Source organism: Leuciscus leuciscus (assembly GCF_965113295.1).
Source record: "Leuciscus leuciscus genome assembly, chromosome: 3".
Taxonomy (NCBI): domain Eukaryota; kingdom Metazoa; phylum Chordata; class Actinopteri; order Cypriniformes; family Leuciscidae; genus Leuciscus; species Leuciscus leuciscus.
Genome location: NC_138727.1, coordinates 27323807 through 27351723, shown reverse-complemented (window position 1 = coordinate 27351723; position 27917 = coordinate 27323807). Strand labels below are relative to the sequence as shown.

The following is a 27917-nucleotide window of genomic DNA, read 5'->3' as shown; positions in this document are numbered from 1 at the left end:
CATGGGGGCTGTTTACACCTGGCCACTTTATGCGTTTTCTCAGATCGGATAGCTATCCGATCGTGAAAAGTCCAGGTTTAAATGCCCTCCGAAACGCATTTGAGACGGATTTGAATCCGATCCCTCAAACCACTTCAGGAGGAGATCTGAGACGCATTCCAGACGAAACTGGACAAGTGTAAATGCATATGGTTGTTGAAACCACATATGTAAATTGTACTCCTCCCAAAAATGCTAAAAAAAATAAATAAAAAAAAGTGTGAGAGCGTGTTATAGGTTATATGTTATATCCAGATATGACGACGCGCTGGAACCTATTTTTTTACAGTCAATGGCTGGAACACGCATCACCGCAGATGAGCAACTGCATCAAGCCAACGTGCAAACTATCGCAAATCAAAGTGAAAGTAAGTCGCAGACGCTTAACACACAATCTTCATCATTAACCCTCTGGGGACCAAGCTGTTTTTGGGGCCCTTGAGATGTTCTGACATGCTCTGACATTTGTGCTTTTTTCAGTTATTTATAAACATGTTAATGGCAAAGGTGTAAATTCACTCTATATAGCACAAACAGGCCTACCATAATATGCGAGCAACATGTATGTAGATGTTTGTATTTTTAAGAGAATAATGTTTATGCGTGGTTATTTAAAAAAATAAAAATGAAAGTTGCTGAAATAAGACCACAAAACTCATACAAAATATGTGCCCACAAGACTTTTGACTAATGGATGTTTTCTCTTGGAGTTCTAGCTTCAAAATTATGTGAAAATAGTCTTGCTTTATCGTTCACAAAAAAAAAATACATTGATTTAAATGGTGTAAAACAGGTTTTGCTTGGAAAGCCAATATGCGAGGGGGAGGAGTAGTTTACACCTTAGATTACCCAGTCCCACCCACTCTGCATAATGACTCTGCATAATTAGCCATTCATTCAGGTGTGACACTGACTGAGCCACAATGCAAGGACAAAATAGCCTATATATTTAGAAGAAGACTTATATTGACCATTTAAGATTTTGCTTACATCTATCTTGTAAATATGTTTTGCTATTTTATTAAAAAGGTTACAATTACAACAATAATTACAATTTCAGCAATATTTCTGCAAAAAAAGTACTCTTTCTTTGTAAAAAAAAAAAAAAAAGATTATAGGCCTACATTTTATCATATGTATTCATTAGTTTGAATATAGCCAACATTGGAACATCTTAGTCTATGACTTTATTTTTGACAAAATAGTATTTTATATATATGAGCAGAAAAGCTTATTTGATGTGACAGTATATTCTACAGTAAAAACTGTACCCAAATCTAGTCAACAAAATGTTGTCTTTCATACTTCGCCTGACTGTAACGCAGTAACTGTAACTGTAAAAGCAGTTTATTCTTTCACACACAGACGCGCGATTCATATTTAGGCTAAACAGTCTTTACAAATATGTACCCTTCATTCATCTCACAGAAACGCTATTCATATTATAGAAACGCGATTCATCTTTTTGTTTACATAAGCCTACAACGTTATTCCATAACGTTATTCCACATTAACACTTGAGAAAGGATAACTTAGCCTACCTCACTCCTCAGCGGGATCTGCTCCTCATATCAGCACGGAAAATTTTCTCCATAAGGTAGGCTATATTATGCCTCTTTGTTTACAGCTGATGTGGGGGCGTTTCACAGACTGAAATGGTTCTCAGAATTTGCGTTTGAATAGCACGCGCTCTCCGGGGCGTGGTCAAATTACTTTTGAATGGCTCCTAATGAGCTCGACTGGAGTCGCTCTCTTTTTATACAGATTACAGAAGCTGATAATATTTGTTTTTTATATAAATTACTTCATTTAAAAGCTGCGATCTCAAGCTTTATGCCCGTGGGTCTGTTTGCCTGTTTGACTGAATTTTCGCGGAGTTATAGATAATTTTCGAACGCGTTTCAAATGGGAGTTTACTGACAGAGAGAAGGCAGAAATAGCATCATGTTAGTTTTTCTTTATTTGTCAAAAAGCAAAACACTTTATTTGTATTGTGAGTATACAGAAAAACAATAGAAACTGAACAGGATCGATTGATGTATTACACGAAAATGAAAGATCAAAATTAACAGAGCATTTTGTGTTTATTTTTCATTGCTAAAAAAAAAAACGAGCAAAACGCGCGGGCGCGTTTTTGGTCCCCAGAGGGTTAAAAGTAAAGAAACGAAATTATCTTACCAGGCTTACTGCTCTCTCTTATTGCGGTGACGTGCACTCCATTAAATCTGCATATAGCGCGAGAATTGAAGATCGAATTTAAATCCGTTTCGCAAAAATACATTTATGTGACCAGGTGTAAATGGAATCGTTTTGATAAATCAGATAGCTATGCCTCATGAATTAGTTTTCCAGCTGAACTCAGGTGTTGTGAGGTGTATTTATCACGTAGTCCTGAGGGATATCAGACGTTGACGTTGTTGACGTTGATTCCTGCGATTATCATGAGAACAGCTTTCAATATCTCACATAATTATCAGGACATAAATAAGCCTAACGTATAGTATTTGCAAACTATTATAATAAATTGCAATAATCATGTCTAATGACTAAGGGTGTCACGATTCTCCAAATCCTCGATTCGATTACATTTTCGATTCTAAAGTCACGGTTCGATTCGATTCTCGATTTAAAAATAAATAAATTTAAAGCACAAGCTATACCATTTTTAGACTTTTATGCAATATAATAATATCTGACATTTGTTCGCAATGTACCACACACTACATTGTCAAATTTAAAACGTTTATTAACAACATAATGTAACAACAATATATCTTCAGTCAATTGGAAACTTAAACAAAATAACCTGCCATCTAATTTCTCTTTTGTAACATGATGACATTCAATTTCACAAAAAAACAAAACAAAAAATGTGCAGTTTCAAGTTCTTGTTGAAAAGGAATATGAAAAGAGAACTGCTAAAATATTGCACAAATACTGTAAAAAAATTGTCATCTTTTGTAACATGATGACATTCAAGTTCACAAAAAAAAAAAGTTGCAGTTTCAAGTTCTTGTTAAAAAGGAATATGAAAAGAGAACTGCTAAAAAATATTGCACAAATACTGTCAAAAATATTAACTATTTTACATTTCTATGGGCACTTGGGCAGATTATTATTATTTTTTTATAGTTTCATGTTCTTCTTTAAGAAAATGAGAATGTCCACATTCTCTGTGGAGAGGGCTGCTCTTTGAGCCGTCACAATGTCCCCAGCTGTTGAGAACACTCTTTCACTTGCCACACTTGTTGCTTGTACAGCAAGATAACGTTTGGCAAGCTTAGACAAATTTGGGTACTTGTGCTCATTATCTTTCCACCATTTCAGTGGATTTGAATCCACAGAAATTACTTTAACCATTTTGTATAGCTGAATCTCATCTTTCACAACATCAGGCCATGGTTTGGTTTCTGATGATGATGCAGTGGAGGCTGTGCTGAAAAAATCACCAAACAGTTCACTGAGTGCTGTTCTCTTTGTTGGGGGGCTGCCTCCGCTGGTTCCTTCAGTGTATGTATCCTCTGCAGGGTTTTGGCTGGACCCTTCTCCTGAGGCATGAGACTGAAATACAAATACACGCACAAAACACTGTTGTTTAAGGTAATAAACAGGCAGAAATTATATTTAAGCGTGACAACAACAAACAGAAAGGCGGATATTGTGATTAGTCCTATTCATGAAATATTATGAATGTGAAATTATGTTTAAAAAAAACGACTTTAACTTTACTTTACAGAATAACATGGTTATTTCACCATATTAGCCTAGCATCACATACCTGTGTGGAGTGCTCTTGCAAGATTTTCTCCTCCAGACAATTGAAGATCTCATTCCGAGATATGTCATCCAGGTGGGGTAAAGTTTTAAACCTAGGATCCAAGGCAGTGCTCTCATTCAGGAACTGTTGAAGTATTGGGTCTGAATACCTTTCTTCAAAGTTTGCCACTATAGCAGATTTAACATCCTTTACAATTGTTGAATCTGTGTCACTGTGTTTCAAAGATGTCAGGATGGTGTGTTGCAGGGGCATGACCATAGACACAGTAGGCTGCTGTTCGGAACTCATCAAGGTTGTAACTGTTTTCAGGGGCTTCAGTACCTGACATACATCTTCCAGAACAGTCACATCATGATCACAGAGGCTGCATGTGAGGCATTGACAATGTTCTTTGCATTATCAGTTGTCACAGGAATTGTTGCATTTTGTCTGTTCAACTTCCATTCCAGTACCACTTCCCTCAGCACTTCTGCTAAATGTTCACTTGTGTGAGCTTCATATATGGGGCGAGTTTGAAGTACTGGATTTTGAATTTCCCAGTCATCATTAATGTAATGCGCTGTGACAGTCATGAAGCTCTGTGTTGCTCTGGAGGTCCAGCAATCTGTAGTCAAGGCAACTAAATGTGCACTGCTCAGACCTTCAATAACTTTCTCCTTTACATTATTGTACATGGAGGGTATCACCGTAGCTGTGAGATGCGTTCTACTTGGGATTTCGTAGCGCGGTTCTAGCACGCTAATTAAATGCCTAAAACCGGAGTTTTCCACCACTGAATAAGGTCGCATGTCCGCGGCTATAAATACTCCTAGCGCGCTTGTAATTGTCTTTGCACATGTTGAGTTACTTGGAAGTTTTATTCCAAATGAAGACGGGAGAGTAGTTTGTGTTACACTTGTCGGTTTAACAGATAAATCTATGTTTTTGTGGTGCCTGCGGAGATGCCCTGCCATGTTAGTCGTGCTGCCGGTGGAATAATGTGGTATACGTACATAGCAGAGCTTGCAAACTGTGTTTTTCTGTCAACAACACGAACGTTGTCAACATAGCTCACTGGAAATCCAAAATACTTCCACACCGGCGACTTCAGTGAAAGAGGAAGGGGTTCAAGTTCTGTCGACGTCTCTCTTGCGTCTGCAGTTGCCATGCTACCTTTTGGCTGGTTGTTGTAGCTGTTAGGTTGACTCGCAGCACTTCAACATGCGTGTTTTTTTAAATGTTTTTTTTCCGCTTGGCAAGCCGAGCTGACGTGACATGGGGGCGTGGCAGCATCGACGATTCAATTTTTTGATTCGATAATCGAGATTGAGCATGAATTTCGATCGATTTCGATTTAAAATCACCCTTACTAATGACATCATAACGGCCAATGTTATGAAATAATGCGACGTACATTTAACTTAATTGATGTTATCTGGCATTTTGTAATGTTTACATTCCAATAAAAACAACACAAATTAAATTATACAGTAGGCCTAGACTATAGACTATTTACTTGTGATTTAGCTGCAATCATGTAAAAACGTTATAATATAATATATTTACGACAGTGCAAGTATTCCACAGCGACTCTAGGGGTCGCTGTTTGACAAAAACACAATTTCTACTTACTGTGGCTGGAAATGTCAGGGATGGAAATTAGCACCCGCCACCAGCCAAATGCGGGTGATTTTGTGTTGTGGCGGGTAAACTCGCTTCACCTACCGGCCACCGTGGCGGGTAAATGAAAACAGCATACTGTTTTTACACATGGACGGCGGACACTTTTAGAGGAGGCACATCTTCAAAAAAATGTGGCGTTACATCGAAGGTCAAAAAACGTTTTTTTTTAAAGAACGATGGAGAAAAGCAGACAATGGGGAGTCCCGAGATTGGTTAGTTTACGACGAGACAAGGTGGGCCTTAAATTAAAAACGTTAAATTAAAACCGTTATTCAATCACTGTTTAACCTAATAAAAATGACTGAAAAAATAACAGATTAAAATATAAAATAAAATATAGATTTTAATAGCTTGATGCTCTTTAAATATTTTGTTGCATTGTAAAAAGTGTCGGTGCATAGGACGGACCTATCCGCGATCGCTCTCCATGGTTCTGACCAAAGAAGAGCGCTTTGGAATCTCCATTACGCATCATACCGTTGTCTCTTAGTGCGCTACGAAGACTCTTGAGGTATAACTTTAACTAAAGGTACCTATACTACCACTAAAGGTATACCATTGCTAGGCGTCTTCAGGGCTATCATCCACTCGCGAGGCAGAGGCACTGGCGCCCTCCCAGCAACGGCGCTGTTCGCCGAGAAAGATATGATACATCATGAGATGCGCAAATATGTCTGGAGACATGACATGCAAGACATGATTTTGACCACTTCATTGAGATTTGTTTTGTAGAAAGGCTCTTTTTAAAAGATTTTCGTTTTGTATAAATTGTATCTTAATTTTGATCAATGTTTTATCAACGAATTGCCTGTAGGCTATTTAATAAATAAGAAGAAAATATATAGCAGACAATGTAATAAGGCGCGGGCATGATCACTTGCATTGCATGTGAACTGGAGGGCGCAGAAACTCAGCTTGTGCCTCACAGAGTTGAGAAATATAGGCTATATACAGAAAGCTTGAAATGTCTACTTTTAAACGAAAATATTCAAAACCAAAAGAAATAGGCTCTCTGATTGTGAAATCCATATGAAATGTGCATTTCTCTCTGGCGTTCATGGCGAATCCGCAAAACACCAGTTTATTAATAAATAATTAAATGTCTCCTTGCTATTTTAGACACATTCATTTTCATTACTTTTACCGGTTTGTAACAATAACGACTCGGGGTAAATGTGAATTAGCTCAAGAATATAGGGAATTTTGGGAATATTAATAATTATGACCCATGGTCATAATTCATAAGTCGCATGTACATTTATTTGATCAATTATCGAGATTCCCTTGTTCTGTAACTGTCTGATCATTACAGTTAAGAAGGGGGTATCCCTTTTCAAACTCCAAGAAAGTTTTATCTTCTGGCCACGAATATCAAACTTTCTGAGTTTATGAATTAAAACTACTCAAGGTAGTCAATATCGAGCTTGTAGCTTAGATCTTTTTAGTTTCATTGACTTTTATAAGGTGGTTTTTCAAACACAGAGACAATTAAAAGTATAAATGGGTTTATTAATAAAATGGCACACACTAGAGATTATATAAACTACAAACATAAACGTACGTAAAAATGCAAACAAACAAACAAACATTTAACCGAACAAAAACATAAACATAGCGTGATCAGAATGAAAATGAAATGAAAGAAAGACAGATATAGAGAGAAGATAGAGGGTAACTTAGTTCACAGACCTAAGACCTGGACACCTGAAATCAGCGTTTAGAGAGAGTTACGTTACGTGCAAGATTCTGTGCTCTTTCAGTGTGGTGCAGAAGAGGGGGCGCGCGTGCGCGTGTCCGGCTGGTTTGCGTCTAGCTTCGTCTTCTGGGTCGTTTAGCAAGACGATGTAAAGGCTCACTTGAATTTAACGTTACCGAGAAAGTTCAGATTCGTCTCCCGGGATGGGAGAGGCTGGAAATCTTAGTTGCAAGGGACGCAGCTACGACTCGAACATGTGCTCGCTCGATGGAGAAGGCCAGGGCCTCCTCCAGATGTTCCTTTGGAGAAGCGCTGCGCCGAGGAAGAGGGTCAAGAGAAGTTGGATGAGAGCTGGAAGAGATAAGAGAGCGAGGAAACTGAAGGTTTGGACTTTTATCAGTGTCCCATGTGCCGTCCCCTCCTTCGTGTAGGACGAATCAGCTGTCGAGAATTTTCGAGCGGGAAGATTCCTTTGTCCGGTTAGACACGCCCACTCGAATGAGTCATGATTGACTTTAACCCTCTGGGGACCAAAAACGCGCCCGCGCGTTTTGCTAGTTTTTTTTTTTAGCAATGAAAAATAAACACAAAATGCTCTGTTAATTTTGATCTTTCATTTTCGTGTAATACATCAATCGATCCTGTTCAGTTTCTATTTTTTTTCTGTATACTCACAATACAAATAAAGTGTTTTGCTTTTTGACAAATAAAGAAAAACTAACATGATGCTATTTCTGCCTTCTCTCTGTCAGTAAACTCCCATTTGAAACGCGTTCGAAAATTATCTATAACTCCGCGAAAATTCAGTCAAACAGGCAAACAGACCCACGGGCATAAAGCTTGAGATCGCAGCTTTTAAATGAAGTAATTTATATAAAAAACAAATATTATCAGCTTCTGTAATCTGTATAAAAAGAGAGCGACTCCAGTCGAGCTCATTAGGAGCCATTCAAAAGTAATTTGACCACGCCCCGGAGAGCGCGTGCTATTCAAACGCAAATTCTGAGAACCATTTCAGTCTATGAAACGCCCCCACATCAGCTGTAAACAAAGAGGCATAATATAGCCTACCTTATGGAGAAAATTTTCCGTGCTGATATGAGGAGCAGATCCCGCTGAGGAGTGAGGTAGGCTAAGTTATCCTTTCTCAAGTGTTAATGTGGAATAACGTTATGGAATAACGTTGTAGGCTTATGTAAACAAAAAGATGAATCGCGTTTCTATAATATGAATAGCGTTTCTGTGAGATGAATGAAGGGTACATATTTGTAAAGACTGTTTAGCCTAAATATGAATCGCGCGTCTGTGTGTGAAAGAATAAACTGCTTTTACAGTTACAGTTACTGCGTTACAGTCAGGCGAAGTATGAAAGACAACATTTTGTTGACTAGATTTGGGTACAGTTTTTACTGTAGAATATACTGTCACATCAAATAAGCTTTTCTGCTCATATATATAAAATACTATTTTGTCAAAAATAAAGTCATAGACTAAGATGTTCCAATGTTGGCTATATTCAAACTAATGAATACATATGATAAAATGTAGGCCTATAATCTTTTTTTTTTTTTTTTTACAAAGAAAGAGTACTTTTTTTGCAGAAATATTGCTGAAATTGTAATTATTGTTGTAATTGTAACCTTTTTAATAAAATAGCAAAACATATTTACAAGATAGATGTAAGCAAAATCTTAAATGGTCAATATAAGTCTTCTTCTAAATATATAGGCTATTTTGTCCTTGCATTGTGGCTCAGTCAGTGTCACACCTGAATGAATGGCTAATTATGCAGAGTCATTATGCAGAGTGGGTGGGACTGGGTAATCTAAGGTGTAAACTACTCCTCCCCCTCGCATATTGGCTTTCCAAGCAAAACCTGTTTTACACCATTTAAATCAATGTATTTTTTTTTTGTGAACGATAAAGCAAGACTATTTTCACATAATTTTGAAGCTAGAACTCCAAGAGAAAACATCCATTAGTCAAAAGTCTTGTGGGCACATATTTTGTATGAGTTTTGTGGTCTTATTTCAGCAACTCATTTTTATTTTTTTAAATAACCACGCATAAACATTATTCTCTTAAAAATACAAACATCTACATACATGTTGCTCGCATATTATGGTAGGCCTGTTTGTGCTATATAGAGTGAATTTACACCTTTGCCATTAACATGTTTATAAATAACTGAAAAAAGCACAAATGTCAGAGCATGTCAGAACATCTCAAGGGCCCAAAAAACAGCTTGGTCCCCAGAGGGTTAACTTGAGAGGATTTTCTCCAGACATATGAACTTATAAAACAATGCGCATCACTGAATTCTGCTATCGGAATTCAACTCCGTTAGATTAAGAGAATTACAAAGACATCAAACGCATCACATGAAGGTTGTAGCAATGCAAAGATACAGGAGATATGCAGAATTACACACATTTAAAGTCTTGATTACCACATGACAAAATCGTAGACACCCCAATATGACATGGTCATAACAAAAGGCACCTCAGAAATATATCAACATTTTGGTAATGTCCTATGGTAAGTCAAAGGGAAAATCTGTGGGTCTGTGTGTGGTGTGTTTGGGACGTGACTGCTGGGAATGTCTGCTTTCCTGGGTCGTAAAGTTTTATGGTCTGAGGTAGGGTTACAAAACCACTATTGAGGAACCTTCTTTAAAAATACCTTTCAGAGCCAAACACTCGAAGATCATAACTATATGATCAAAACAACATTAATCACACATGCATACAGGAAGTTCAGATACAAGCCTGAGTTACATACTTAAAAGTTAAACACAAAAGGATGTGTGTGTGTGTGTGTGTGTGTGTGTGTATGTGTGTGTGTGTTCTGGAATGTCACGAGTCTATAAAAGTCACAGGGAGTCCATGCTGAAATGGGGGTTTTAGAGGGGATTCTCCAAAACAGGGTTTCCTTATGTGACTCAAATGTCCCTCGGGGGAGCCACAAAGATGCAATTTTGACCGTTCAAGCAGACTTGGAGGCGCCATGAACAAACTCGTTGTCTCTGAACAGCATGTGACCGCATGTCATAGTCATTGTCGTTACAGGTTCTTTGTGGCAAGCTTTATGCGTGTGGTCGTGCGCTTGAGTGCAGTAGCACCTCAATGCAGAACACGAGATCCGGGGGGCGGAGTTGGATCCAGATAAAGGGGTGGAGATTGGTAGGTTTAGGGGTAGGTTTAGGGGTGGGTTTAGGGATCAGGGGGTGGAGATGGGTAGGTTTAGGTATATGTAAGGTGGGAGGAGTTGGATCTAGATCCGACTCCTCCCCGTGGATTTCATGTTCTGCAGTGAGGACCATCTCCTTGAGTGCGGCTATATTACGTAAACGCGCATCCTGTAGGCTATAGCCTATTTAGGCATAATTAAAATAATATACAGGGGCGATTTGTCCACGAATGGCTTAAATGAACAACAACTAGTCGACTAGAATTTTTTTTTAAGTCGGAGGCAGCCCTATTCCACATATTTTTATAAATGCGCTCTCCACTCACGAGCTCTGATCGGAACAAACCCGTCTGCTGAATTTGCGCAGAAACATCAAGATAGACATAACCAGCTTTTTAAATTTTTTAAAACTAAACATTTAGACTATTTTAGCACAAATTATGATCTTATTGACAATTTTTTTATAGTTCTTGACAAAATTTGAATATATTGAACGTGTTTTTTTTTTTTTTTTTTAAGACAAGTTTTGGGTGGGCCTGTTGAAAAGTGAAGTGGGTGGGCCTACTAACGCACCCATAATGCCTTGCCTGGTGTGTGTATAAGAACGAAAGAGAAAATGTCAGTATTTAATTGAGACTTGAGATTAAATAAACTGCTTAAGTATTGTAGATCTTGTAGTATTAATTTTCACATGCAGTTACACATTGTAGGTTAAAAACAAGAAAGTGGCTGGTAAAAACATTGAGTGGCTGGTAGATTTTTAAATCCACCAGCCACAGCGGCCTGTGGACAAAAAAGTTAATTTCCATCCCTGTTGTGCGTGCGTGTGCGTGCGTGCGTGCGTGGGTGTATGTGTGGTGTGTGTGTGCACACGCTACATCCCTTCGCAGCCTATTACTTTTTTCACTCTCAATGTTAGTGTTTGATTTTTATGGTTGATGTTATCATTTTTGTTAAGCCTTGTTGATGGACACTGGAGAAAGATGCTGTTTGATTAACATTTGAGTTGTGTCCCCCTTGATCAAAGCTATTGTGACAACGCAGGCACCCTTTTTGTTATCACACATCCTCTTCTCAGCAACGAGGCTGGAACTTCTAACACTGCATCTTGAATCCGCTATGCAGCCAAAAAGTTTGCCTGTTTGTTCTGGTACTGTTCTGACATTGGACTATTTGGCTGTTTGTGGGAGTTGGGGACAATAGGAAGTCATGCGGAAGTGTAAGAGACACAGCGCTGTGCAATGGACACTTAGAATATTGTTTGTTATCGGGGGGTTTTCAGGCCAGAGGTTTCTGTGTGTGAATGTGTGTGCGTGGTGGTGCTATCTGTGCCCCCCCCCCCCCCCCCCTTTTTTTTTCTTCTTCTTCACGTGCCCCCCTTCAATTATCGAAGCTCCCAGCTCCCCCTCTCCCACACCCCCGGTCCCGACCCTTGCTTCGCCTACTCAAGGAATGTCAATAAGGTATGTCGAGCACGAATAACATTATTAGATTCATCTCATGAAATTTGAGGGGGTGGGTGGCCCCACTAATAGCGATAAGTTTATGGCCCACTTGCAACAGCTTAAAGGTGATGTGTTCTTTATTCAGGAGACCCATTTCAGGGCTCGCAAAATCGCCTGCCCGATGTCCCGGGGCTATATTGTTTTCCATTCGGGCTACCAAAATGCATAACCGGCCTGCCCGACGGGCTATCTGAAATACTGTTCGCTTCAGTCTTGTTATAATCAGATTCAGCGCGTTCTTCATCTTCAATCCGCAGCAGCGCCGAGCAGAGCACACGTCAGAAACAGAGGACAGGGTGTGTGTGTTTGTGTGTTCATCTGAGTCTCATTGGTCTGTCAATGTCAGAATATTTGAGATGACCAATCAAATCAAAGTAGGCAGGCTTTATATACACAGAAGCTTCTGAGCGCGAATTTGAGCAGAGAGCGACTCGCTTGAGTTTACGGTCAAGTGCGAGATAAGATGTAAGTAGCTAAACATTTCATATTTGACCGTTTTTTTTTAGGTCATAAATGTGAAACGAATGACAAAAATGATCAGACAAACGAATATACTTTTGTCGAATTTCGCCATTTTGAACTGAAAATAGGCCTATGTAACGTGACTAATAATTAGTTTGCTGTCATTGTGAGGGGACATTAACAGAGCATTAACAAAGCCGTTTTCATGTTGGGCACAAGATTAATAATGAATGTGTACATGTTGAGAATTAATATACAATTTGTAGCCTTCAGTAAATTAAGTTCAGCTTTAGGAGGGGAAGAGACAGGGCAAGATGAGGAGACTGAGAGAAAAAGAAAGAGTGATGGATAAGTGAGAGCAGGTATTGACAAATAATCTACTGCCCACTGACGTTGTTTTAAAGCTATTTCTTATCCTTTTTTGGCCTTAAAATGTCTTGAAATGGACATATCAAAAAAAAAAAAAAAAAAATTTAACCCACTAATAACCTTAAATGTAGGACCTCTTTGATTATAAAGCCCTGTCTACGGCCCTGTATTAGGAATAAGATCAATAATGAATGTGTACATACTGTGAATGAATTTAATAAACTTAGGCTACCTAGCTTTCCTAGTAGCTTTCAGTAAATTAATGCGTCTGAGAAAATAATTCATAAATCAACCTATCAGATGACCCTTTGTTTACTTCACTGACAGACAAAAATGAAAAGCCTATATCAGTCAAAGCTCAGCTTTAGGAGGGGAAGACAAAGAGAATAGGAGTGTGACGCTGATGAGGAGAGAAAAATAATCAGCTGCCCACTTACATGGTTTTAAAGCTATTGTTATCCATTTTTTTTGGCCTTCAAAACATCTTAAAATGCACATATGTAGATCAGAGAAATCAAAATTTTCTCGGGGGTGCCCCCGAACCACCCTGACTGAGTATGAGTGAGTATTAGACCCTAAATAGGAGTATTCTCCTATTCTCCCCTCTGGACGTAGATTTAGAATGCCCCGAACAAAAACTAAACGATATATTACATCATTTTTGCCGAGGAGCATTCAATTACTAAATAGATCATCCATAGGCACATAGACATATTTTAAATGCGTATTATTGAATATTGAATATTTATTTATTTATTGGTTCTTTTAAGCTGTTGAACTGATGATTTCATGCCTTTGTTGTATTATTATTGTTGTTGTTGTTGTACATGTTCTGTTTCTTGTCTTATTGCTATATCATGTTGGCTGTGTTGATGTTTAATGTGGCTCCCATGAGTGCAAAACAAATTCCCCTCGGGGCAATAAAGGTTTATTCAAACTAAAGTGTTACTTTTTTTTTTTTAAAGTATCACACCCTCATTGGGGGCTGAGCCACAGACATGACTGATTCATGTTCCATACTTGTCACACACATTTCAGTTCAGTTAGAACCAGATGCATATTTTTTGATATTTTGTTTTGTGATTCATTGTTTTGACTCCTAACCAATTTTCTACATTGAAAATTGTCTTTTTATCTGGGCTAGTAAAATTCATTTCGGGCTACCAAAATCTGAAGAGTGCCTGCCCGGAGGGCTACCAGCGATTTAGAAATTTTGCGAGCCCTGCATTTGCGCAACAGGGAGGTTACACGGCTAAAGAGGGGCTGGGTTGACCATGTTTTTCACTCCAGATTTAACGGTAGGGCCAGGGGCTCCGCCATTGTGGTTCGTAAAAACGTCATGTTCGATCCAGGAAAAGTGGTGTCAGACCTCAACGGTCGTTTTGTTGTCGTCGCTGGAAAATTGCAAAATACACCCATCATTTTGGCCAGCGTTTACGGCCTAACTGGGATGACTGCGCATTCATATCCACATTTTTCACATCTCTACCAAACATCGAAAATCATCATATAGTTGTGGGCGGGGATTTTAATCTGGTCCAAGATCCCATACTGGACAGATCGTCGAACAAACCGTACTCTTTAAGCAAATCAGCCAAAACTCTGCATGACTTCGTCAAACGACTTGGCCTCACAGACCTATGAAGACACACGTCTCCCACAACCAAGACATTCTCTTTTTTTTTTCACATGCATCATACCTACACGCGCATAGATTTCTTCCTCCTAGACGATAGACTGCTTTCTATGATTAAATCCAGTGACTACCACAGTATCGTAATATCGGATCACGCACCAACTTCCCCTGACCTATACTTCCGCGCTTACTCAAACCTCCACTACCTGAAGGGGTTAAACTACTCTCTAGGGCTGGTCCGAATACCATTTTTTGAGCTTCGAAGCTTCGGTAGTAATGAACATCAAATATTCGAAGCTTCGGAGAGAGGGGGCTGAACATATTCTTCTCTCTAATAAAGGCAGGAATCTCTGTGTCTGTCTGTCCGTTTGCATTTTGATTATTTCGAGAACCGTTCATCCAATCGACTTCACAAGGGAGTGCAGTGTCGCATTTGGTGCAATATAGATAGACACGCGAGACGCACACATTCAGAATGAATAAACTTTTAATAAACTACAGAACAACGCGAGCTAAGGCTAATACATTTTGTTTCTATTATTCTGTGTAACGAGGTTCAATAGTTATGGGAAGAAGGAGGCGGGAACCGGCGAACATTCAATATATTTTAATGACAAAAATAAACCAAATACAAAACGAAAGTAAAAGCCAGCAGCCCCTCACGGACGACTGCTGGCAACACAGAACATCAAATAAAACAGGCCTGTTCCTCTCTCGCTCTTCACTGTCGTCGCTCCTCCTTTATGCTTCCGCTCCTCCGTGAGAGATGCGAGACCGGTGCGTCGCGCACGTGTCGCTCATTATCAATCACGCCACCGGCCTCGCGCCGTCCTCCCACGGCCCTCGACCTCGTCGTGCTCGCCACATACCCCCATCGCCCCTCGCAGGCCGGGGGGCACCCACGAGACTGCGCTTACTCCCCCTCCCCCCCCCCCCCCCCTCCCCGGGGGGGGGACCGATCACGGCGGCTGTGGTACCTGGGCTGGGGGTATGGATAGACGAGGTGAGGGAAAAGGAGACGGAAGCATGAGGAGCGACAGAGACGAGAGAGGGGAGAGAGGAGAAAAAAAAGAGAAAAAAAAAATCTTGGTCCGGTTCCCATAACGCGCTGCCATCTGGCCCTACACCAGCTGGGCGATCTTCTCCGCAGTGCCTGGCGGTGGCGCTGGATAGCCCTCGGTGGACGGCTTGACACTCCTCCGCCGCCTGGTGGACGGCGACGGCTCCTCAGTGTTCAGGCAGTCGGCAAGAGTCCCCCGTTCCCTGCTCCTCCCCATCATGGCGGGTGGCAGCAGGCTGCGGCCCACGGCAAACGGCGGCGACTCCTCCGCTCCATCACGGACGGCAGCCGCCCCTCAGCACCCAGACGGCCAGCAGCGAGCTCGACCGTCCCCCCCGGCAACTCCCTCCCGCGCACCGCCTCGAGCGTCCATGGCGACGGAAACTGCCCGCCACGATGGCACCGCGGATTCACCACAGCGGCGAGGGCTCTTTGACAGCGCGTTCCTCCTTCCTCCTGGGTTTCGGCACCAGTGTAACGAGGTTCAATAGTTATGGGAAGAAGGAGGCGGGAACCGGCGAACATTCAATATATTTTAATGACAAAAATAAACCAAATACAAAACGAAAGTAAAAGCCAGCAGCCCCTCACGGACGACTGCTGGCAACACAGAACATCAAATAAAACACAGGCCTGTTCCTCTCTCGCTCTTCACTGTCGTCGCTCCTCCTTTATGCTTCCGCTCCTCCGTGAGAGATGCGAGACCGGTGCGTCGCGCACGTGTCGCTCATTATCAATCACGCCACCGGCCTCGCGCCGTCCTCCCACGGCCCTCGACCTCGTCGTGCTCGCCACATTCTGTTTTCCACAATGTCAAAGCATAACCCAAAATACAAGCTCAGGCATGCGCTTCTGTCCATACAAACTCCGCTGTTCTGCGCTCTAGCCAGAGAATACTCCCGTTTAGGGATGCAACGATTATAGATTTTGTTGGTACGATTATAGTCTGAGGAATAATCACGGTTTCACGGTTATCACGATTATTTTGCATTCATTAATTTCACAACACTATTAGTTTATAAAATCACACGAAAACTCCTTATATTTTAAAGTGTTATTTATTGCTGCTCAGCAACCAAATAATACACCACAAAATAATAATACAAACAAACAAAAGTCCATTTCTCTCTTTGGAATTAAAGAAAAGTGAAAAAAAGATTTTTGACTAAAACATAAGTAATACTTTAACACTGAAAATAAATAACAATCTAAATAAAAATAGCCTTTGTCTATTTGGAATTAAATATAAGCTACATATTAGCTAAGAATTTCCATTTAAAGAAAACAAATGTAGTCAAAGGCTGCTGGACCTCTGCCTGAAAGGCTCTTTTGATCAACTATATTACAAAATTGTTTTGTATTTTCATTGTGTGTATTTTTTTTTCTTTTTGGACCCGAGTAGAAACACCAAAGTGAAAACTAAAAAACTCTAGCTGGCTTTTGACTTCAAAACTTTGGGTCCTAAGGGCACTTCTCTCGGGAGGGCGCGCGCGCACCCGTAGTAGACCAGAGTGAGCGAGAGAGCGAAACCATCAAAGCGCTGTGCTCGCTGCTAGTGCATTTCGACGATGATTGTTTTATAAACAAGGCCAGTTCGACGCCGGATTTGCAGATCGCTTAAGGATGGAGCAGTCCCAACGATAAAGGTTAACGGTCGTGCGTTGGAAACGTGAGTAAAACTGCTTCAAATGTCTGTGTGCTGTTAGCTATCGGCGCGTAAGCACAGCCTCCAGCCACTCGTTTTTTTCCGGAAAGACTCGGAACTGCCTATCTTTCTTTTATATATATAATAAAACTAAAGACTTTTTGGAGATATGAAGGGTGCAATACTACTCTATAGGTGCTCAAGATTAACATGAGATTGACTGAAACTGAGTGTTTCACCCCCCCTTTAAGTAATTTGCCACGGAATTTAACTTTAATACATTTGCCACGGAATGTATTACCTTTACTTGAGCGTGCAAAGCTGGGTGGTGATCCCGCAGGTGCTGCATCAAATTTGATGTATTCGATCCTTTAGCAGCAACCTTTTTACAGCACGTTTTGCAAATAGGTGATCCGTCATCTTCAATTACGCCCTGGTCATTCTTTGTGTACCCAAAATAATCCCAAACTGCCGACTTCAGGCGCTTCTTTGGAGGAAACAGAGTTTCGCTGCTAGGTGCCTCTGCCATTGTTAATCCAGCGTGCGTGCGTAATGGCCTATGAGCTCCGCCTCCGTGTCTCTTATAAGCTCTTATAATGAATTTGTTTTCATTTTGCGCAAGATGCAACATTTCCGTTCCGTGAAACAGAAACGCGGTGTTGCGGAGCCTTTACGATTAATTAACCGTGACGAATTAAAGCGCGGTTAATAGTGAAATCGGTTAATCATTGCATCCCTACTCCCGTTGCAGGAACACTTTAGTAGGCCAAGAAGAAGCAAATATATTTATTAAGTATAACGAGGTTGGGTTCCTTCAACTGTCCATCCTATTAAAAATGGCTAGGCTATATAAGATAATTGTAAAAAAGAGTATTGTATTTCGTCAGATTTTATAGTGTTGAACATATTCAAGCGCGAATGAGAACCGTTTCGAGGGGGATGCCAGGTGTGCAAAAAACGAAAAAAAAAGAATATTCGAATGTCAAATTTTCGAATCGAAAACCAACCCACTGAACGAATATTCGGGTCCAGCCCTACTCTTCTCTACTGGCGGAGGAACTCTATAAGCAATTTCTACACTCCCAAATCGCTCTTTTTTTTTTTTTTTTTTTTTTTTTTTTTCTCGAACTGAATGATTTGCCGGATACAAACAGAGGCGTATTATGGGAGGCTTCGAAAGCATATATTAGAGGACAGCTTATCTCTTTCGTATCTAATTTAAAGAGTCGAGGTGTCCCAATCGGTAGACTTATAAAGCTGGGAAACTTTTGGCTCATCAGGCCAGAGCCGAGGCAACCTCACGGCTTATTCCTGCCATTAGAGCCAACTCAGGCGAGATCCACACTGATCCTACCACCATTATTAAAATGTTTGCCGAATTTTATGCTGACCTGTATTCCTCTGTCTGCCTTCCCATTGCAGACGGTATGCTTAATGATATGACTTTCCCCCAAGTAGACGCTGTATCAGCTAACGAATTGGGTGGCCTGATAACCACTGCTGAGGTTCAGGAAGCCATTAACTCCCTACAGAGCGGTAAATCTCCGGGGCAGGATGGCTTCACTGTGGAGTATTATAAAACCTTTTCCGCTCTCCTCGCACCAGTTCTAAGAGATATGTTCAACGCGGCTTTTCGTCAGCGTCGTCTTCCGGATACCTTATCGAAAGCCACCATTTCCTTAATTCCTAAGAAGGGGAAAGATCCCCTGCTCTGCGGCAGCTACAGACCAATCTCGCTGGCATAACTCATAAAGTTTCACTGTATGTGGACGACCTGCTCCTGTGCATCTCTAACCCTGTTGCCTCACTTCCTGTGATTTTAAACATTCTGGAACGGTTCGGTGCGTATTCCGTCTATAAGCTCAACTACCAGAAAAGTAAGCTCAACTACCAGAAAAGTGAGCTCCTAGCGCTTAACTCTCTGGTTAAGCAGCTCCCATGCTCGTTATCGTCATATAATCCTTTGGGGTCTAAGGTGTTTTTGGGGTCCTTGAGAGGTTTTGACATGCCCTGACATTTGTGCTTTTTTCATTTGCTTATAAACATATTAATGGCAAAGGTGTAATTACACTCTATTTAGCACAAACAGGGCTACCATAATATGTGAGCAACATGTATGTACATGTTTGTATTTTTGAGAGAATAATGTTTATGCATGGTTATTGAAAAAACTAAAAATGAAAGTTTCTGAAAAAAGGCCAGAAAACGCATACTAAATATGTTTCCACAAGACTTCTGAATAATGCATTTTGTCGCCTAGAGTTTTTTTCTTAAATGATGTGAAAATCATCCTGCCTAATCATTCACATAAAACAATACATTGATTTAAATTTTGTAAGACACTTTTTGTTTGGAAAGGCAATATGCAAGTGGGTGTAAACAATCAAATACCATCATGAATATTGAGTGGTTCACACCTGAGAAGTTCACACCCATAATTAGCCTTTCATTCAGGTGTGTCACTGAGCCACAAGAAAGAATGCAAGGACAAAATAAATATATATAAAATATAAAATTGGTTCACAGTTGGAAACACAGTTGTGGTTTTTTTCACAAATTGTGTTTGCAAATTGTATAATATCCAAGGTAAACATTTCTAGTAATTGTGCAGTTAATTGTTCTCATACTGTATTTTCAGTAAGTTTTGGAATCTATTCGGTAACACTTTATAATAAATGCACGCTGGCATCATTAGTTCATCAACTAATCATTAGTTAAGCATTAGTAAACAGTTAATTCATCATTTATAAAGCATTAATAGACATTAACAAGCAGTTTATAAATACAGTTATAAATGCAGTATTCTTAATTTATAAGCATATCTATAATGTGTTTAATAATTGTGTTTTCATACTTAATTAATGATCAATTTATCATTTCTAAATGAAGTATTTCATTATTTACAAACCGGTTATTTAGGAGTTGCCAGTGGTTCATAAGATCACTTAGAAAGTGTAAGTAAATTATTAATAAACTGTTTAAATACATATTATTATTCAGACATATAGTAATAGTTACTTAGTGTGTTAATAAATGGTTTATTAACATGTATTTCTACTGTAATTCAGGGTTAATTCGGGTAGTTATAAAGCATTTAGTAGTGGTCAGTTCACTATGTTTGTGAGCTAATCTAAAGTGAGGACTAGTTATGCTTTGTAAAGCGTTTATAAAGAAGATTTAAAGGCTGTTCATATTTTTATGTTCTGTATCGCTGTGTTGTATTTGTTTACTTTTTCTGTTTAGAAGAAAACTGAGTCTTTAAATCTCCTTTATAAATGCTTTACAAAGCATAACTAGTCCTCACTTTAGATTAGCTCACAAACATAGTTAACTGACCACTACTAAATGCTTTACAACTACCTGAATCTACTACATTTACTTACACTTTCTAAGTGATCTTATTAGCCACTGACAACTCCTAAATAACCGGTTTGTAAATAATGCAATACTTCATTTAAAAATGATAAAGTGATCATTAATAAATTAAGAAAATACAATTATTAAACACATTATAGACATGCTTATAAATCAAGAATACAGCATTTATAACTGTATTTATAAACTGCTTATTAATGTATATTAATGCTTTATAAATGATGAATTAACTGTTTACTAATGCTTAACTAATGATTAATAGCGTGCAGTTATTATAAAGTGTTACCATATATTCTCTACCCAAATGTCACTAATAAAGCACAATAAAAATAATTTAAAGAGAAGGCTTATATTTTGTTCTATCTTTGTATGTATATTTTTTGCTATTTTAACCATTTAAATTTTAACAATATTACCAGTGTAATCTTTCTTTGTAAAAACTAAAGTATGCATTTTATCATACGTATTTCAAAGTTAAGGATTCATTAGTTTGAATATAGCCTACATTGGAACAAACATTAAAGGAACACTCCGACTTTTTGAGACTTTAGCTTATTCACATTATCCCCCAGAGTTAGATAAGTCTATACATACCTTTTTCATTTCTGTGCGTTCTGTAAGTGTTATTTGACGCACCCACCGCTAGCCTAGCTTAGCACAAAGACTGGATGTAAATGGATAGTGTTAGCATAGTAATCCCAATAAGTGACAAAATAATTCAAACATTTTCCTATTTACATGTTGTGATCTGTATAGTCACAGCGTGTACAAAAAACAAGGCTATATGAGACAGAGACCATTTTTAATCGTATAAATACTGGGAACTATATTCTTACTCGGCGTAGGAGCACAGCTAGCGTTACTTGGGCGGAGTGGCTACTTGGGCGGAGTGATCAGCGCAGCACACGAGACGCCCACACGAGACACACTGTATGCAATGGCAATACTACAATTTCATTGAACTATGAATGATCATTATAACAAAATCACTTACTTGGTGGACAGCTGACCATTAGGTTCACTCGGCATGGGGCGTTTCTTCCAGTTGATCTTGTCACATTGGGAAAAAAAAACGACAACTGCCGGGTGTAAGTTATTAGGGCAGAGAAATCTTCCGTGGAAGTGACGCAAATATTTTGATTGTCATCAGCCCTTGACATTGATGGCAATACCCGGTCCCATTCATTACAACAAAGACACTCGGTTTCTGTGGGCATAGGTTGGCATGTTCCACATTTACACCACCAGTCCGTGTTCGTTCTGATTCTCCCTTCGACATCAATCTGTTCGACATCTTGTCTTACAGCTTCCAAAGTTTGTAACTCCTCGTCTGTGTATTCTGGCTCAAACCTATATGGTTCGGGATCTTGGTTTGATACACAGTAAAATTCCTCTGAGTCTGACAATTCCTCAAAGTCAGCCATGATCATGAGTCACGTCTAGCGAGTTAGTCACGTTTGTTTTGTTTACGGAACCATCAACAGAACAGGGCGTCTCGTGTGCTGCGCTGATCACTCCGCCCAAGTAGCCACTCCGCCCAAGTAACGCTAGCTGTGCTCCTACGCCGAGTGAGAATATAGTTCCCAGTATTTATACGATTAAAAATGGTCTCTGTCTCATATAGCCTTGTTTTTTGTACACGCTGTGACTATACAGATCACAACATGTAAATAGGAAAATGTTTGAATTATTTTGTCACTTATTGGGATTACTATGCTAACACTATCCATTTACATCCAGTCTTTGTGCTAAGCTAGGCTAGCGGTGGGTGCGTCAAATAGCACAGAAATGAAAAAGGTATGTATGGACTTATCTAACTCTGGGGGATAATGTGAATAAGCTAAAGTCTCAAAAAGTCGGAGTGTTCCTTTAAAATAACATCTTAGTTGATGACTTTATTTTTGACAAAACATAAAATATATATATATAATTATGTTTTGTCAAAAATTTACAGGGTTTACAGGGTCCCTCTGTCTTGACACCATTGCTCCAAAACCATGTCTTTACTCCCTCGAGGTCAGATTTGGCATTCAGGGCCTGGCACAGTAACGGCATCATCTGCGTAAAGGACCTATACAAGGATGGTATATTTACTTCCTTTACAGAGCTCTCTTCTCTTTACAATTTGCCAAAATCACACCTCTTCCGCTTTTTTCAGATTAGAGACTTTAAGGCTATGTTCACACTTAGCGTCTTTTTTGACAAGAAAAAGTTGACAACGGCGTTTTTTTTGCAAAAAAAAAACACTGGCAGCGTTCGGTTACAAATAGCAGCAGAGCGCGTCTTTTGTTTCTATAACAACAGCTGCAACAGTAGCCTAGTGCTGTGTGATGCAAAAAATGTCAAGAAAGAGAAAGTTGGCTCTTGCGTTGGCTTTTGAAGTTACCGGGGAGGAGAATGTCGGTTCACAAAGACGTTTGTGGGTGCACAGACAGTTGTTCTTGTTGTTATGGAAACGACAGGTCTCGCTACTCGCTTGTCATTGGTCAGCTGTCAAAAAGGCGCTTGACGTAGGGCGTTCTTTTCAGAAAAGTTGAACTTTTTTCAACTTAAAAAGACGCTCTGAGCTGCAGAAAAAGACGCCGGCGGTGGCGTCTAAAAAAGCGCTCAGGACTTTTTTGAAAAAACGGTTTATTCCATAGGGTTATAATGTAGAACAGACGCTGGCAGTTTGAAAAAAGACGCTAAGTGTGAACATAGCCTAAGACGACGTTCCCCCACTTTCCAAACCGTCCCCCCGAAACACTGACTGACTCTCTCCTGGCGACAGACCCCAACCGTAGAAAATGTGTTTCTGTACTGTACGAGTCACTAGAATCGTACCCTGGTGCCCTTTCAAAAGCTGTGTGGGAGGGCGACCTGAACATGACTATTACGGACGAACAGTGGGACCACTGGGGCTATGGTCCACTCTTCCTCCATATGTGCTCGTCATGGACTAATCAAATGCAAGATCCTTCATAAAGTTCATTACACAAATGCAAAACTTTCTAAAATATACCCCACTGTCCGGGACACCTATAATAGGTGCAATCAGTCCCCTGCCAACCATACTCATATGTTTTGGTCTTGCCCTAAATTGACAACTTTTTGGATGAATTTTTTTGACACCATGAGTAGAGCCTATGGGCACACTATCCCTCCCAACCCTTTGTCAGCCATTTTTGGCATTTCCCCAGACACTGACCTCCCTGTTGCGCTGAGGCGGGCCCTGGCATTTACATCTTTGCTAGCTCGAAGACTGATTCTGTTCAATTGGAAGCTCTCCCGCCCCCCTACGCACGACTGTTGGATTAAAGAGGTGCTTGACAATCTGAGGCCGGAGAAGCTCAGATCTTCTTTGAAAGGTTCTTCCTCAACATTCCTTGGGACATGGAACCCTTTCCTGGGGCTGGTTGACTCCCTCACCCTGTCCCCTGATTTGGAGGATTGAACCCCTCCATGTCAGTATGTCTTTTTTTTTTCTATCTTTTTTTTTCTTTTTTTTTAACCTCCACCCCGTTTATTTAGTCTCTTTCTCCTTTTGCCTTCTTCCCTGCCCATCTCTACTTACTTTGTGTACCCTTTTTACTGTTTTAGTTTGTAAGTTGTGTGTTTGTTTTGATGAATGTCTTTTGGTAGGCATGGGTTTGTGTGTTTGTCCTCGTTTTTGGGCCTGTGTTGGGTTGGTTTGTAGGTGGGTAGGGGACATTCCGATCCCACTGTACTGTGTTTATTTTGTTCACTGTATGATGTCACCTGTTGTTGTAAAAATGTAAAAATTCTACTTAAAAAAAAGTTAAAAAAAAACAACAAAAAAACCTGATCTGCCGATATTTGGCTTTTTTTTAAATATCAGCATCGGCCGATCAGTTTTTTTGATTGGCCGATGTGTTGGAAGCGGGACTTGGCGATATATCGGTCGACCACTAGTCATTGTCCAGCTCAGTTCAGTTCTCATATAATGGTATCAATGGAGGCAAATCAATAATATTGTTGAATATTAAATTAAATGTCCCCAACTAAGCAAGCCAAAGGCGACAGTGGCAAGGAACCAAAACTCCATCAGGTTCCATCAGAATGGAGAAAAAAACCTTGGGAGAACCCAGGCTCAGTCAGGGGGCCAGTTCTCCTCTGGCCAATGAATGAACAGTGTATGATTATTAGGGCTGTAACGATACACCAAACCCACGATTCAGTTCGTATCACGATTTTTGACCCACGATTCGATACAAATCTCAAAACCTATACAAAACAAAACCTGTTTTATAATATACGAAACAATACAAATATTGTTTACAAAACATGTAAACAATGTTTTGGCATACAAAACAAAACCTGTTTTACAATATACAAAACCTGTATTCTGAACCCCAAAGAACAATATTAACTATTGAGCGGTGGTGACGCGTTCATGTAACATGTGTAAGGTCGCGCTCGATCGGCCCAAAGTCTGGCATCCGACCAGCACGGAAGGTCTTTAGGCTACGTGTTACTGTCTTTTCTCGTGGCAAAGTATTTTTTGATTAAATGCAATACATTTGAATATGTATTCTCTCGTTATTTCATCTGACAGTTAGAATAATCAAATGTAACAATTTATTATGTCAGGTAAATGTATCATGCCAATTTCATAATCAATTCAAAGATAATCGATACAAAACATCAAATGCTCTGGAATAAAGAGAAGAGATGCGAACCCAACATTATACATGAAGCTGAGAGTCTGAGAGTTATACATATACGAACCCAACATTATACATGAAGCTGAGAGTCTTACTCTCAGCCTCATGGGCTAATCTGAAATACAGAAAGGCCCAGAGCCCTTTGCTGCATTCCATTATTTAGACAGAACCTCTTTCACATGGAAACGTGCTAACAATGGAAATTTGCATTCAGAGGTTACACCTTTTGGGGATATGAGATCATTTGCCAGGATACCACCTTCCTTTGTGTGCTGGTTATCTCTAAACTCTTAAAAACCTTATTTCCTTTTGTTTTACTTATTTGGAAATTAGACATTTTTACCAGTCGCACTGAGACATTTCAAATGATACCAAACATTTATAAAACTGGATGATAATTGTTAACATTTAAACCATATAGATTGTGTGTAAATCTCAGGTGATTTTAGCATGAGAGAGAGAGGGTGGAGGAAGAGGGAAGAGAGATGTATTCTGAGGTAGGGATGTTAACCGATGACCGTTTGACTGATGGTTGACCGTATCAACATAACCGAACAAAGTTGTCGTTAGTCGGTTAAAAAAAAAAAGTGATCTCTAAATTAGGCTATTATAGACAGTAGACTAAACGCTACTACAGTTAGCCATCTCATTCCAAGATCTTCTTGTGTGAAGTGAACAAATCCCTCCAGTGTTTCCCACACAGACTCATTCGTGGCGATGCGCCACAGAATCAACACCGGCAGCCACATATTGCGTTCCGTTATAAAAATTTTTTTTATGCAATTTAAAACACGCAGCGTTTCATTCTGCTGCATTTCCTTTCCCTGCTCTCCCTCCTCCTCACTCACGCGTCTCTCTCACGAGCAATTTTGTGTCTCGCCAAAGCCTTATTTGATCGGTGAGTGATGTACATGACGTATATTACGGAGTGATGTATATTACTGACAGAACGAGCAGAGAGAGATGCCCGGTCGCGCGCGCGCACTCTCACCGTCTTCAAACTGTCTTGCTCTCACTCGCTCCCTCGCGCATATTAATTAAAATCAATTAAGAATTGACGCGATGGTAAAAGATCGGAAGACCGAAGTTTCACGTGGAGCATTCGGGTATTTTTTTTTCCTGAATTGGGCTACTGCTGGGTGTTGTGCAAAAAAAAAAAAAAAAACAAAAAAAAAAAAAAAAAACTTTTTTTACGTTGCCTTATCTTCTCTGAAAAGCGTTCCGCATATTCAGCTGACATAAAAAACACTTTCAATAAACAAAACAAAACCTATCCAATGATGAAATGTTTTCTGTGTTGACAAATCTTGTGCGATGTCCTAACTGCCGGGATAATCACACGCGTTGTACAAGTTCGCTAATGACACGTCCAATTCGCGAACTAATGACTCCTTTGAACCGATTCAACCAAAACAATATTTTAGTTTAGACTGTTTGCGGTAAATGCAGTTGGGTTGTCGAGGTCAAAACTCTAAATAAACTGTGAATCAAATAAACTTAGCCTACTATGTTATGTCATTTTTTTACTCTTACACTGAATGTTTGGATTTTGTGAAGGTGTGAATCATTTTTGATTAATGTTTGGATTTTGTGAAGGTGTGAATCATTTTTGATTAATATTTAATATAATAAAGTTCTGTGTAACAGATTATTAAAAGAGATTATTTGTCCTCCGATTACATACAAGCTCCTCGGTGCCGCGTTTGCGGGACTCATGTTTCGCGCTGTAGGGGATTTTAAAAAAGTGACGTGAGTGGCAGTTTGTGTGTGAGCGGGAGGCAGAGAGATGCGACAGAGTTGCGAAATTGCAGGCGCGGCTCGAAATGGCTGTTATTTCAAATAGCTTATCATATTTTAAACTAATCGGTTAACCGGTTTCAACCGGCTAATGAGGCTCGGTGGTCTCATTAGAGAAAGTCAATGAGAAAGTCAAAATTTTTTTTAGTTTTCGCCATCCCTATTCTGAGGTGAGACTTTTGTCTCAAATGGTGAGTTCAAATGGTAATTTCCAGCAAGGTTCTGTCTTCAACCAGACTGTCCGGCATTTTCTAATTTCTCAATTCTTACACATGCAATAACGCACCTAAAAGCGGTCACAAAGAACTGGCAAAAGTAATGATTATGAATATGTCAAATATAGCAAGGAGACATTTCAATTGTTTATTAACCCCCTGAGGTCTACGGTATCGCCGGCGATACCAGCTCGCTTTTTTTTTATTAGTGTAAAAGAAACTCATAAATACTCTGTTGACTTTGATTTTCCATAGGAGTTTCATACATCAACCGATTCTGTTAAATGTGTATTATTTTTGTGTATACTCACAATAAAAACAAAGTGTTGTGCTTTTTGCCAAATAAAGAAAAATAAACACGAAGCGAGTTCTGCCTTCTCTCTGCCAGTGAAGTCCATTCTGAAACGCGTCCGAAAATGAACAATAACTCAGCGAATACTCAGTCAAACAGACATACAGACACACAGGCATGAAGCTTGAATTCTCTTCTTTTAAATGAAGTAATTTATATAAAAAACAAATATTCTCATCTTGTGAAATCTGTATTAAAAGAGAGCGATTCCAGTCGACCTAATTACAGCTAATTCAGATGTAATGTGACTCCACCCACGGAGAGCGCGCGCTATTCAAACGCAAATGGCTGAGGCAATCCTGTGAACGCCCCCATCAGCTCGAGAAAACACACAAGTTTATTTAGATCATTACTTGTTTACACCGTCTTGCAGCGCTGTGAGGAATAATACTAATGGAAAATGTCCCTCAGAAGTGCGGGTATATCGAGGAGCGAGCTGAGTAAGTTTTTTCCTTCTCACGTGAATTTCTTCA

At 39.8% G+C, this 27917-nt stretch overlaps 1 protein-coding gene and 1 long non-coding RNA gene across 3 annotated transcripts in view; both read left to right on the top strand.

The window, feature by feature from the left end:
• lonrf2 (LON peptidase N-terminal domain and ring finger 2) overlaps nucleotides 1-27917 on the top strand; it is a 169208-nt gene that overhangs the window by 7455 nt on the left and 133836 nt on the right. The window lies entirely within an intron of this gene.
• Nucleotides 22453-27243, top strand: LOC309495660. The gene is made up of 3 exons (XR_014204768.1): nucleotides 22453-22589; nucleotides 23123-26637; nucleotides 26677-27243. It is a non-coding gene; the product is annotated as an uncharacterized lncRNA (long non-coding RNA).